Consider the following 14,887-nt stretch of genomic DNA (forward strand, 5'->3'; position numbering starts at 1 on the left):
TTCTTTTTATCAAAGTGAAATTCCCATAACACAAAACTAACCACTTTAAAGTGGCTTCCAGTACATTCACAATGTCCTCTATCCATCACCTCTATCTACTTCAAAAACATTTCCAACACCCCAAAAGGAAACCTCATACCCAGTGAGCATCACTCCCCATTTCCCTCACCCCCAGCCTCTGGTAACTACCAATCTTTCAGTTTCTATGGGATTTACCCATTCTGGATGTTTCATACAAATGGAATCATATGATTGATATGTGACTGTTTGTGTCTGGCTTCTTTCATTTAACATAATGTTTTTGAGGTTCATCCACATTGTAGCAGCTATTAGTACTTCACTCACTTTTATGGTTGAATAATATTCCATCCTATGCATAGACCACAATTTGTCCATTCATCCATTAATGGACATTGGGAGTGTTTCCCCTTTTTGGCTATTGTGAATAGTGCTGCTGTGAACACATGTGTACAAGCATCTGTTTGAGTGCCTGTTTTCAATTCTTTTGGGTACATACCTAGAAGTGGAATTGCCGATCATATGGTAATTCTATGTTTAACTTTTTGAGGAACCACCTCACTGTTTTCCACAGTGGTTGCACCATTTTACATTCCCACAAGCAATGTGTGAGGGTTCCAAATTTCTCCACATCCTTGCCAACACCTTATACTCCTTTTTTTTTTTTTTTCAACTATAGCCATCATAGTGGGTGTGAAGATGGTGTCATTCTGAAGAGATCACCTTGAGCTTCTGACAGATGGGACATTTCACAAAATTCCATCCAGGTTTCGCCTGGGGAAGGACCAGGAGGAGTTCGGAGAGAATGTGAATTAGACCCTCGTCCTCTGGGACTGAACCCTCAGTCTTGCCCACAGTGCAAACTCATAACATTGTTGTGAGTTGTTGGGACTAACTGGACATTTAGGTCACGGTCCTCGGATGCCACAGGTATGCACGTTTGGTCATCAGGGACTGAGACTTTCCTTAGGATATCCTGCCCACCAGGGCATTGAGAGTGTTTGTAAAGAGCAGCTGGAATGATCAGGTAATGAGAAGGGTTTTCCTCTGCCTAATCATCATCATCAACTTCCATCCTGAGTTGAAAAGTCCGGATCGGAAGACCTATTTCCATCTCTTCCTTTCCTTCTGTAGTAAGTGATGTTAAAAATAAAAATTACCCCACAAAGAGTGTGATTTTAGTTTAAATGTCCTTGCATAAATCTCAAAAGCTCCTAAATTTCTAAAGCTCCTAAAATTCCTGCAATATATTTGATAAAAGTATTTCCACAAAATATTTCTTATAAGCCAGCAGACATTGTGGAAAGGAGCTATAAGACCATGCACCACGTCCCCTGTCCCACCACAGAATTTGATTCATTTAAATGGATTACTTCCTAGGAAACAGGATCACAAAAAGTATCATTTAATCGTGTATCTTCTAGGATGAAGCACTGTTACGGGTCTTAAAAAATGGTTTATCCCATTTTATCCCCATGACGACTGCATGAAGTAGGCATCACCCCCACTTGAGAGCAGAGACAATGGAGTCTCGGGAAGGCTCGGTATGAAGAGCTCTCTGTTATCCCCCAGACATTGGTCTGGGGGATAGGGCTGAGTCCATCTTCCATCACCCCTGTGCTGCTCAAAGTGAGTTCTGTGAGCCACATCAGCACCACCTGGGAGCTTGCAAGAAATGCAGAGTCTCAGGCCTGGCCCAGACCTCCTGATCTGCACTGAACACGCTGCCCAGGAGGTTTCTCTGTACAGTGAAGTTCGAGAATCACTGCACGATCCCACCCTCCTTCCCTTCCTGACCTTCTTCTGGGGGGAAACAGGTATCTTTTAATAAGAAAAGTCTCGAGCATGAAGTCGGATCTGAGAAGAAAGGTCAGGCTTATTGAGCCAGGCAGAGGAAAACTAATATTTATGTTTGTTAAATACTGTTCTAATTAAATTTTTTCTTGGTCTTATGCTTTAGTGATATCCGCAAGACAGAATAAACTCTGATTGCCGGTAGAACGGAGGGTTGCGCGCTGCCCCTCCCTCTCCTGAAGTGTGTGGGACCTCCAGGGTCGGCTTCCAGGAAGCCGAAATCTGGAAAGGCAGATAGAATGAGTCCAGACTTGAACACACCTTACTCAAATACTGTGACTGTGGAGAGAAAGCACTTAGATCCTGAGCCTCTTACTAAGCTGTCATGAATTTGGAAATTTCACCTCTGAGAAAAGGGGTAAAACATAATCAGATACGTGCACGTGGGAATAACTATAATTTCAGAGTCTAAAATAAAGGTAGAAAGATGGATGATTAATCAGGGCCCCAAGAAATTTTGCCTCATATTCATGCACCCCCAAGGTGGTGCCTGTTTCCATTCATAGTTTATTAACCTTAAAATTGCCTTGGGTAAGGGAGTAAAAAGAGTTTCATTTACCAGGGAAGGATAAAGAGAAATGTTTCCAAAGATAAACCCTGCTTCATTGCACATCAGGATTTTTCATCTACAGTACAGTGTTTTCCTAGTAGAATAAGAATAAGCTTTTCATGACTTACTGGCCAACATCTGAATAGTAGGAAATCCCTTCTCCTTCCTAAGTTTACTCTTCCTGTCTCGCCTTTTATGGGCACCGGGCACTCCACTAGACATCCCATATCCTCTCCAGTCCCCTGGGGGGCCCCTCCCCTCCTCACTGCTCCTGCAGTGTGTTCCAGACCTTCCCGGCCTGGACGCTGCAGTTCTCTGTGACCCTCAGGAGATTTCCAGCCTCAGTCCCAGCTCATTCCTCGAGCCATTCACACACAGCCGAAAATATGTAAAATGGTCCTAAACGCAGGAAAGGCCACTTTTTAGGATCCAGGAAAACAATTCTTTCATCTAAAATTTAGAAATAGTCACTGCTCTTAAGGATGATCATTAGCATTTGTGAGCAATTTCTAGATGACCCTGGCAGGATGAATTAAAACCACATTCCAAGCTAATAATAATGTGAAGGTTAGTATTTGAACAGTATATCACATATATAATAACTATCAGTCAATAATGACCAACTGCCTATTCCATGCAAAATAGATCTCAGGTTAAATCTGCCACCTTTTTTTTTTTTTTTTTTGGTGAGGAAGATTAGCCCTGAGCTAACATCTGTTGCCAATCCTCCTCTTTTTGCTGAGGAAGATTGGCCCTGAGCTAACATCTGTGCCCATCTTCCTCTACTTGATATGTGGGATGCCTGCCACAGTATGGCTTGATAAGTGGTGCATAGGTCTGCACCTGGGATCTGAACCTGTGAACTTAACCACTACGCCACCAGGCCAGTCCCTGCCACGTTTTCCCTGTAGCTTTTTAGTTAATGTGTAACAAAACATTAGTCCTGTGCCGGGTTCTATTTCAAATTAAGGATTCCACTTACATGAGGCAGAGTTATATGGGCTCTTGGAATTCCTGCTCTCCAAAATTATCTGACACAGATTGTAGGACTAGTGGCAATATAAAGGAAGTAACAGCCATAGTAAAGAAACAACCTTGACGCTCACCTCGCTCCATATACAAATATTTGGTCAAAACAGATCATAGACCTAAATGTAAGAGCTAAAATTGTAGCACTTCTAGAGGAAAATATAGGGAATGACCTTTGCGACTTTGGATTAGACAAAGATTTCTTAGATAAGACACAAAGATCACAGACCATAAAAGAAAAATCGTTGATAAGACTAAAAAGTTTGATCTTCAAAAGATACTGTTAAAAAATAAAAAACAGGCTATAGATTGGGAGAAATATTCACAAGACACATATCTGATAAATGACTTTTATCCAGAATATTGAAAGAATTCCTAGAAATCAATAACAAGGAAATAAACAACCTACTGAAATAACGGGCAAAACATTTGAACAGACCCTTCATCAAAGAAGATGTACAGATGGAAAATAAGTATATGAAAAGATGCTAAACATCACTGGTCATTAGGGAAAAGCAACTGCAATCCAGAATAAGCTATAACTGCAGCCTGTCAGAGTGGCTAACACACACAGAGAAGAAACGGGCAACGCCAAATGCCGGAAAGAATGTAGAAGAGCTAGAACTCTCTTTCACTGCTGGTGGGAATGCAAAATGGGGCAGCCACTTTGGAAAGCAGTTTGGTGGTTTCTTATAAAGTTAAACACATACTTACATCAGCTGTGTAGGTAAATGTTCATAGTGGTTTAATATATTTTAGTGAAAAACTGGAAACAACCTGAGTGTCCATCAGGTGATGAGTGGATAAACCAACTGTGGTACATCCATAAAGTGGAATACTACTTACCAATAAAAAGGAAGACACTGATGTGTGCAACAAAGATGAATCTCAAAGGCATCATGCTACGTGAAGGAAGCCAGACACAAAGGCTGCACACAGTCCGTCCTCTTTATATGATATTATGCTATTATCCTATTTCTGTCACATTCCAGAGAAGGCAAAAGTAGGGACACAAAACAAAGCAGTGGTTGCCAGGGGTGGAGGGGGAGGGAGCGAAGCGACTGAAAAGGGCACAGGGAAACTTTTGGGGCCTGTTCTACATCAGGATTTTGGTGGTTGTTGTATGGCTATACAGATTCGTCAATATTCACTGAATTGTATGTAACTTATACCTCAGTAACTTGACCTAAAAACAAATAACCAACCAAAAAAGGAGCCTGGTGAAGGCAAAGATCACAAAGACAAGCCCCAAAGTTCACAGGCACATTGCATATGACCAAGTCCTTCTGGTACATTCTTAGATGTGAATTTATAAAGTAGATCATATTTAGAAAAGGAAGAAGAGTGGACACTTTGAAAATTAAAAAACATTTAGCCAAATGCTTTTTTAAAAATATCTGCTAGGGAGATGAAAAAATCTGAAGACTTAGCTTTCCTTGTCTGGAATCTGGTCTATTTAAGTGTGATACTGACAGAAATTAGAACCGTCCAGCGTCCAGCCAGGGAGCAGCAGAGGTGGAAGGGGGTCAGGACTAAATTAGACTCAAGAGTGAAAGATAAGCCTAGGACGTCACTGGATTCCATTATGCATGATCTTTGTAAAAGACAACAACAGAAGGTGTCGCCTATAATTGTAAGATGCTATCGTATAGTTTTATCTGAAACAATTTGACTTGGATAGATTCACATTTTAAAGCAGACAAAACATGGATCATCTCTTGTTCTCCACCCACAGGACCAATAAGTCTGAAAACTCTGCTCCTTATTCTAAAAATAGGCAGCACACGGCAGTCTCACTCAATGGCTTTAAGCCCAATGCAAGGCCAAGCTTTTTATAGTCTGGATGTGATTTTGCTTGGCATATGTTGGAAAAGTTGATTTTCTGGGAAAGCCTTTCATTGCCTCTGTGCTTGTAGCAATAAATATGTTTCATCTGCCTAAACGTGAACCCTTGCCTAGCAGACTGACGCACTTCCAAAACCTTCTGTCCTCCAGGAAGGCACGGAGTTGAGTGCGGATGAGCCGAGGGCCTCAGGGAGCACAGATGGCAGCTGAGGAATGGGCTGGCAGAAGCAGATTCTGGGGCCGCAGGCAGCACGCAGAGAGCTCGGGTTGTCAGGCCTCCAAAGTATGAAATGCTCTCTCTTTTTTTTTTTTTAAAACAGTTTTATTTATTTATTTATTTATTTATTTATTTATTTGTGAGGAAGATCAGCCCTGAGCTAACATCCATGCTAATCCTCCTCTTTTTGCTGAGGAAGACCAGCTCTGAGCTAACATCTATTGTCAATCCTCCTCCTGCCCCCACCCCCCCAAAGCCCCAGTAGATAGTTGTATGTCATAGTTGCACATCCCTCTAGTTGCTGTATGTGGGACGTGGCCTCAGCATGGCCAGAGAAGTGGTGCCTCGGTGCGAGCCCGGGATCCGAACCCAGGCCGCCAGTAGCGGAGCCAGTGCACTTAACCCCTAAGCCACGGGCCGGCCCTGAAATGCTCTTTCTAACTCAGCAGCTGACAACATGGAATACAATATCAATGACCAGAGCATCGTCACCAAATAGCCTTTAGGTCATCATGAGTCAATAATACAGGGTGGCTCCAGGCTATACTTGTAGGATGAGAAAGTGACAACTAGAATAGGATGCAACTCTTGAGTTACTGAAATCATGAAATTACAGGTAATTAAAACAGGTGGCTGTCTATATGTACAGCCTCAATAACAGACTATTAATTTTCATGTGCCAACCACACGTGCCAACATTTTACCAGCATTCTTAAATCATATTCTTAGGTCTTATTCAAGCGTGACATGACTCACAGTGGAGACTATGTGTTCTAATTACGCTATGTTTCTGCACTGCCCCATGTGGGGCTCTGCACATGGTGATCGGCCAGCTGCCCCGGGAACGCTGCCTCCAGATGGAAGGAGCGGCAGGAAATACCTGTGTGCTCGGCCTTCCAAATACTGCCTCCCTGCTGAGGTCATCAACAGGCTGGCAGTCTCCGAGGGAGACCTTTTAGGATCTGTGGCACAGGCCAGGAACGGGACCAACAGTTACATCCACTTTGCATTTAGACTAAACAGTCACATGAAAGAAAAATATTCTTGAAGTTGGCATTATATTGAGTTTGTCTGTTATGGTAAAAAAAATTGGCCAACAAAGAAAAAAGGTTAAGAGCAAGGGCGTGTTCCGACTTCGCTTGGTACACAGCTTTTTTTCCTGTTAACCTTTATTTGAAATGTCCCTGAATACGACAAGTTTTAAACAGAGCTCCACATTTTCTGTCATCAGGAAAGACGTGGCCACCACTCTCTATCTCTCCTCTCCTTTCTCCTCCTCATTCCTTGGCTTTAACCTACTGAGCTGTTATCTTATTTTCATGAAAGTTATTTACCGTTTTCCTTTCTTTTTTAAGATTTTAACTTATTTTTAAATTTACATACAATGAAATCCACTTTTCTGGGTGCAAAGTTCTGTAAGTCTAGACAATTATTCAGGGTGGATCTCCCCCAGTCCCTGTGCTGCCCCTTTGTGGTCAAACTCTCCCTTCCCCCACCTGTCAATCACTGGTCTTTCTCCAGCCTTATAGTTTTGCCTCTTCCACGCTACCATACAATGGGCTCATACAGTGTGTCGTCTCTTGAGTCCAGCTCCTTTCACTCAGCGTGATGCATTTGAGACTCACCTGCTGCTGCGTGTATCGACAGTTTGTTCCGTGTTATCGCTGAGCATGATTTTGTTGGATCCCATTTTCATAATTTATCTACTCACTTGTTGAAGGACATTTGAATTGCTTCCAGTTTTTGGTGATGTGAACTGGGCTGCCATAAACATTCACATATGTTTTTTCGGTGTGGACACATGTTTTTGTAAATACCCAAGAATACGATTACTGGGTCACACGGTAAGTGTATATTTAACTTTATTAACAAGTTGCAGGGTTGTTTTCCAGACTGCCTGTTCCGTTTGGCATTCCCGCAGCATCTTATGCGAGTTCCAGGTGCTCCACATCCTTGTCAGCACTTGGCAGCGTCAATTTTGTTCTCTTAGCCATTCTGCTAGGTCTGCAGTGCTAACGCATTGTGGTTTTAATCTCATTCCTTTTTATTAGCAGTTACTACATTTCTGCTAATTGTAGATCCGGTTCAGGGTTCAGCGTTTCCATTCATAGCATCATTATTACTGTGCTGCGACATCCTTTGGTGCTGAAAACCGATGGCCTAGCCCCTGCAGCACCCGTCACACTGTGGGCAGAACCCGGGTGGTCTGCTCAGAGTCAGTGGGATGTGAGCACCGTTTTGGCCCCTGGCCTTTCTCCATGAAGACAACAACCCAGTCAACTGCTTCACAAATGTGTGAGTCTTGTTCCGAGGGCGGGAGGACCTGAGAGGGAGATGACCCGGCACGAACCAGACCTCTGGCCTGAAAATGATCTCAGAGTAATGTGCCTCAGAGGCGTGGACTCACAAGGACGACCTTTGGTGGGGCCAGCACCTTACTATGAAGTCCACAGAGGCGGGGAAAAAAGATCATTAGAAAAGTTTCTACTGTACAGATACTAAAGAGAAATTTAGCTCCCAAGCTCTCACTTATCCTATGGATTTTATTTTATTTTGGGTAAAAGAATATGCCCTTCTCATACATTATTGTACAAAATGCACGTCTGTCTTTCTGGCCCAGGAACCAGCAGCCTAATTCTACAGCAAGAGTCTTACAGGGAATAACAGTCATTTTAAATTGAACCAACATTATACCATTTTTCAGATCTACACCTCTGCCCTTCACCATCGATAACCTAGTACTCTCCCAAAGGCTTCATAAAACACTAGATTTGGGAGGGACTTCAGAGCATCTGCAGGAGGCCCTCAGTCAGCAGCATGAGCATCACCTGGGGCTCATGAGCAGGGAGGGCCCTCAGGACCACCACCCCACCCGGACCCTCTGAATCAAATCTGCATCTTAATAGATCCCAGGTGACCCGTGTGCGCCTTCAAGCTTGAGAAAACTGCCCTAGAAGCGCTCCCTGCCCCAGGACTGGTCTTGGCTGGCTGCCAAACATCAACCGGGGTGTCCTGGACCTCAAGAATTCCTGGTCTAGCAGTGTGGGGGTGGGAAGGGGGGGAGCCTGGGAATCTGTATTTTTAACAAGCTCCCAAGCGGGTCGGATGCACAGCCAGGTTTGGGAGCTGTACAGGTAGAATTCACACGCAGGACAGGCGAGGAAGCCGCACAGCGAGGTGAAGCATCTCACAGCTCTGTCGACCCTCCGCCCAGAAGCGCTTCGCGACGTCGCTTCTGACGGTGCTCCAGCATCCCTGCGGTGGGCAGGGTGACTCGCCATTGCCGACCCTCTGAGGGTTGACCTCTCCTGTGTGTGAGACGCATGTGGAGGCCTCTAAGACCCCCTCCAGCTTTAAAACCCAAGGATGGCTCCATTGCCCCCACGCACAGAGGACAGCATGAATGCCCCTCCAGTGGAAAGGAACTGCAGCCCAGCAAAGTGCTTGAGGGTGGAATTTTCCTGTATTTTCAGCATTTGTAATATCTTTTCTTCCAAAGGTTAAAGAGGAAAACTAGAGGTCAGTGACCTTATTCCGCTGATTTTAAAAACGCGTGAGTCTGTACGCCCTGCGGCGCGGCCGTCCTGGCTCACCCTGGTCGGTTTGGATCGGTGACGCTCCATGGCAGTCCCTGGCGACTCCCAGGGTCCCCTCCCTGGGACCTGAGACCCCCACTGTGCATTTCAAGGGAGTTTGGGCTCCCAAGCTCCAGAGCAGAGCTCCACGGAGCAGAACACGGTTGTTGCAGTTCTTTTTATCCTTTGTAGCATTTTTTTCCTGAAAAAATCACTTAATTCTCTAACAAAATAGGAGACATTCCACACCTTTTAAAAGAAAATTTAACTAATCTGCCCCCAATTCCATGATTGCCTAAATGTAAGTCATTCAAAATTTTAAAAGAAACAACCATGTTTTGTTTTGTACTTTGTGAGTTCAAGTTGGTAGGTTTCTAACTCTGATGATAACATGGATCAGCGATGAGTTCAAAACCACGGATGTAGATGCCTCAAGTTCAGATCAACCTGCGGAGAGCAGCTCGGCTCGCAGCCAGGTGGGGGCTGGTGGGAGAGGGGGCCCCGTCTCCGTGGCAGTGAGCTCAGCACAACGCCAGAGTCTTACACCTGATGGAGGTCCCTGTGGTCACAGAAAGTGTCACTGTGTCCACTGTCCTATCCTGGAAGACTGTGCAGGCCCTGATGGTGGCGGCTCCATCGAGTCACGCGAGGCAGGGGCTCAAGTGTCTGAAGAGGGGCGACGCCTGGTGCTCGCTGCCAATTGGCACGACCGACATTCCCAACTGACACCACCCCCGTTTACCCACGGGTGCTTGGGAAGAGACGCCCTCCTCGTGACACCAGTTGTCCTCAGACACTAATTATGTGCAGAGAACCATCTGAAGTCCACCACGGGATGATGCTCTTCATGCAGCTGCAGGATTCTGCAACCATTTGTGGTTCCTCTTCTCCTCTCTTGCCCCCACCTTCCACGTCAGATTTGTCATCAGGCTTCAGGGATTCCACCCCAAACACAAACCTCAAATGTGTCCCCGCCTTGTTCAGCCTGTGCAGGTGGAGACATGTGCTAGTTGTCTCTGTTCCAGGCTAACTGAGCTCCCAGCAATTGGGCCAGTTTCTCTCGCACCTCAGGTCCTTTGCACATGCCTGCCCTCATTGCCTGGTGACTCTCAGGGACACTAGAAGATGTGGCTCACGCCTCTCTGAAACTAGATTAGGTGCTCCCTCAGGTTGCTTCTATCACAGCACTCACTCTGCTGTACGTAGGGACCAGGCATCATTTAAGCTTCTGTCTCCAGCATCTCTTACAGCGTTTGACATACAGAACACGCTGCACAACAGTCTGTTAAATGCATGAATGATGGCGCTGTGATTATGCACCTCTGTCTGACTCCAAAATGCAGGTTTTTCTCACATGGAAGTGGGAGGCCAGAGTCTTCTATTTTTAGACCATTTTTATGACCAATTATAATGAGTTCATGATTTCTGAAGCATTTCTGAACCCAGCTTCAGTGGGAAATACTGTGAAGGGCTATCATCCTCTCATTCTGCCCCCCCGCCCCATCGATTCCTCAAGTCACCTTAATATGTCACCCACAACCTCGGCTCTTCTCCAATCTCCACGCCCCTCTATTGGGTGTTTGATTGTTGATTCTACCGGATAATCTGCGTTTATCTGTCTGCATTGACAGAGAGAATGCTCTCCAGGCCCCTAAAATGGAATCATAAAAGCAGACCACCCAGCCTTATGGAAAGGAGTGCCAGCCCCATCAAAACTGTGCTTAGGATCTGATCAGTGAAGAAGACATGGTTGCTGAAACCCAGAGCTAGGAAATGAGGCAAGGGCTCTGGAATGCCAGGACTCTCTCCTCCAGGAGGTCTAGTTCTGGTAATATTTGAACCAAGCTGCTTTGAGGACAACTGTCGGTCATAAACCAAACACGGTTAAGCCATTTAGCACAAGGACGGTGACTCAGGTGGGTTAGAGGTCATGGAGAAAAGGGGTGAGTTTGCCAACATGGGTCTGTGAAAAGCTATAAAAAGATTTTCAACACTTACGGAATGTCTCTGTTTTAAAATCAAATTTCAACTTTACATCAACAAAAGATACCTTCTTATTCCCTTTTATATTCCCGGGTCTGAGGAACAGCAGACTAGAAGGAATGCTTTGCAGTTCCCGTGGTCAACACTAGGTGGCAGTCAGGCGTGCCCTCTGGGAGCAAGAACCCACCCCACCCTGGACTTGGACACATTTGCAATATCAGAGATTTCGAGATTGTTTTGGGTTACCATGACCCCCTCAGTGGAACAGAGGGAGGTCCCTCATTTGTCCTGGGGAGCTAACGTCCCATGGGGAAAATTCTGATTAAAATTCTGGCTGCAGAATTCCAAAGGTGTACAAAGAGCATATCAAATTCCATTTTTCTTTTTATAGGGTGGTTGAACTCAATAATTAATTATTTTATAATTCCCTTCCCTGTTGACTTGCTCAAAGGAATATGCTCTAAATGTATGTAGATATTTGAGGACCTATCAGACCCAGGCCCAGTGCAGAGGTCCAAGAGATAGAGATCGAGTTATTGGATTTGATCCCCGGGTGGGACTAAGTCATAGGAGCAGCTAGCATTCCTGCACCGGAGCATTTGCTGTGGGAGCACTTTTAGACAATAGCCTGATTTAATCCTCCCGCACCTCTGTGAAGTGGGTACTGCTATCACATCCTTCTTATGGATGAGGAAAGTGGGGCACAAGGGTGGGTCGCTCAGCTGGCTTGGAGAGCAGGGGATTCTCACCCAGCTTTTCAGAACAGTTCCAGAGGCACTATCACGGTGCATATGAACTTCCCCTGAGTGATGGATATGACTGTGGACCCTGAATATATCTTTTTTTACTGATCTTCATGAAGCTATAATCAAGACAAAAGCAGATGGACAAATCGTCTGCAAAAATAAAACAGCTCTATGCCTGGGATTCCCGGAAATCCACACAAAACCCAGCCAGTGATTCTCTAAGACCCTGCTTCTCTGCTTTAACCCTGCCAGGCTCAATTGTAGCCATTTCATGGCTCATTAATCCCCCCTCCTGCTTGAAAGTGACCAGGGCAGTAAGAGAAGGGGAAACTCAAAGAAGTCAATTCTGTTACTTTTTAGCAACTCTGGTCAAAAGGTATGCAAGGAAGGCCTGGGGGCGGGGCCACAGGCTGAAATACTGGGCTATCACAGCGCTCTAGGGGACAGACATAGCTCATGAGCTGGGTTTTCTCCAGCTTCCATTAACAGACTCATTGTTGGAGAAGGATTGTGTTAGGAAAATTTCTGAACAGTTGTGGAGGCTTTTTATGGTAAAAAAAATAAAATCAAATTGTTAAGCATTTTCTGAACAAAGGGTTTAGCTGGATCTTTGAGGGAATAAGTTGTCAGAAACAAGGAAGTTGAAGAATCAAGCATACACCTCCGGGAAGAGCAGGTTCATCTGGGGAGAAGGCCATCGTGGCTAAGAAGGCTTGGGGGGCAATCCTCGGGGCCCTACCCTCAGATAGGAACTGAGACATGAAACAGAAGGCGGTGCACTGGCCATTTCTGACACTGGCAGAACTGCGCTGGAGAGAAGAGGAGAAAACACCGGAACCACTGGCTATGTGGTTGTGAACAAAATCAAAGGGTATAAAACTGATTTCTAATTTGATGTTGAGAGAGACATTATGAGACAGAGAATGGGAGCTGCTTCCTAGAGTAAGTGTGAGAGAAAAGGAATCCTCAAAAGAGATGCTGAGGATGGTGGGTGGGAACTCATGGATGGAGGGATTTTAGAGAGGCAGCTGAGATGTTAGCCCCAGAGGCAGAAGTCTATAAATCAGGTGGTGAAGGGACTTCCATGTTACTTAACCATACATGGCTGTCCAAGAATGAAGAGATTCTGATGGTCTACAAATGACAGGATTATATCTGTGTAGAGCTGGAGGACACCCTCAAGATGTCAGAACCACCTTAAGGTACCTAAACATATTTGATTATGGACACATGAAATTATAAGCTTGGGAATAACTCCTAGAGAAAGATCTAGCCTAACTTTGAATATGATGACTACAATCCCAAGTGGTCTGGACAAGGTAACACAGCCAGTCAGTGGCAGAGTAGCCTGGCATTCTAGTTCATTAATTTTTCATACTCCATGTCGCCCTGGGAGTTTGATATTGGGAAAGGTTAAATGACAGACAGTAAAGCCAGATCAAAATTCAGTCTTCCCCATTCACATCTTAAAAGTATCTAATATTTTGGAAATTGTTCCACAAAGTATTTTTGCAAAAATATTATCAATAATAATACCCAGTGCATTGGGGAAAGTTCTGGAGCTCCTGATCAATCAGAGCCACATCATGGCAACGTCCATGGGTCACAGTGTGGGTGTGTGAGCTGCAGGTTTTAGCCCACTGTCAGGGTTAAATCCACTTACAAAGGGCTGGTGCTCACAATCGAGGTTGACACCGCAGATGGCTATCTGGATGTCCTGACTTCCCTCCTAAGACTCCCCGGTTCAGAGCAATTATTTGGATGGACATTGAACACACATCCGCAATTAAAAAAAGAACAACAAACCACGAGAAACTGATCTTTTTTCAGTCTGGTGGAAAGATAATGGATGGCTCATTTGTCCAGACATGAAACCCGGGGTCTTGGGCGAGAGGAAACCAAATGACATTAACATCCATTCCAGAGAAGTGACTCAGCTGGTGCACTGTTCTCATGACATGGGGCGAAAACAACCTCCAGAACATTCGTTCTTCTCAACGGCATTTGTTGAAAGAAAAATAAATAGCAGTCTTCATCCACAAAACGGAAGGCGGCAACTGAACACAGCTGCGTTTCCAAGGCAGACACTTACTCCTGATATGCTTCCTGTGCCTCTAAGATTGTACAAAGATCTTAAGGCATCACAGAAGATAAGTGAAGATGCACACGGTTCATTTAATAAACAGGGAGCAATTATGGAGAGAGTTAAAATATAGACTTGAGTAGGGTTGTGATTAACACAGTACATTCTTGCTTTCCTTGGGGGTTAGAATATCCACATTGTGGTTTACCCGTCACAAATTAGGAGTTAGCTTCTTAACGGGATTACCCCCAGAAAGCCTCACCCACGATGTCTAAGATGTTCCCCTTTGCGTGTGAGTGTGTGTGTGTGGCTATCTTGCTCTCCATCATCACCATGGCCACCTTCTGGGTCTGTCCTACTGTGAATGGGGTGTGCAGCCAGGCAGGGGTACCACAGGGAGGGTGTCTGGAGGTTTCTCTCTGCACCTGTGCCTGGCCACACGGATGGCCTTTCATGCCCAAACATTGGTCTTTCTCACTCCTGAAGGACCTGCCATCCGACGATGGCCCAGAGGGTACTGTGCAGGGCTGGCGCTTTATGAACCAGTGGGATGCCCGTTACCTCTGGCAGGGAAGGGAGAAATGGCAGACCTTGGGGAGACGATGCAGGATGAAGCTCCCCAGCTGCCCTGACATCACATCTCAGAGTTTGGTTTTGTTACTTTTTGGGAAGCGTCACGATTGGTAGCACTTTTTTTGTGTTCAAATAGAACTTGAACACATCCCAAAGCCACTTCCTATCTCCATTCACATCTGGAGCCAGGGCGAGCAGGTTTCTTGCCCGGCCACTCAAACTCTCCCCTCGACGGTCAGCAATGACATAATTCCCACTGCAAGGGCCTTTCTCAGCCTTCCAGATCCTTGGCAGTGCCTGGCGTTGTGGCCTGTCTCTGGGACATTGCCTCTCTTTGGGGTTTCTTTGCACACTTCTGACTTATCTTATTGGGCCTCCTTCCCTGATTCCCATTCTGTAAAAGGCTGGTTTTCT

General features: G+C 45.2%; 1 protein-coding gene across 1 annotated transcript in view; it reads right to left on the reverse strand.

Moving 5' to 3' along the window:
- COL4A2 (collagen type IV alpha 2 chain) overlaps nt 1-14,887 on the reverse strand; it is a 190,436-nt gene that overhangs the window by 81,770 nt on the left and 93,779 nt on the right. The window lies entirely within an intron of this gene.

Source organism: Ceratotherium simum, chromosome 10 (assembly GCF_057802395.1).
Source record: "Ceratotherium simum simum isolate JZ-2026a chromosome 10, ASM5780239v1, whole genome shotgun sequence".
Classification (NCBI taxonomy): Eukaryota; Metazoa; Chordata; class Mammalia; order Perissodactyla; family Rhinocerotidae; genus Ceratotherium; species Ceratotherium simum.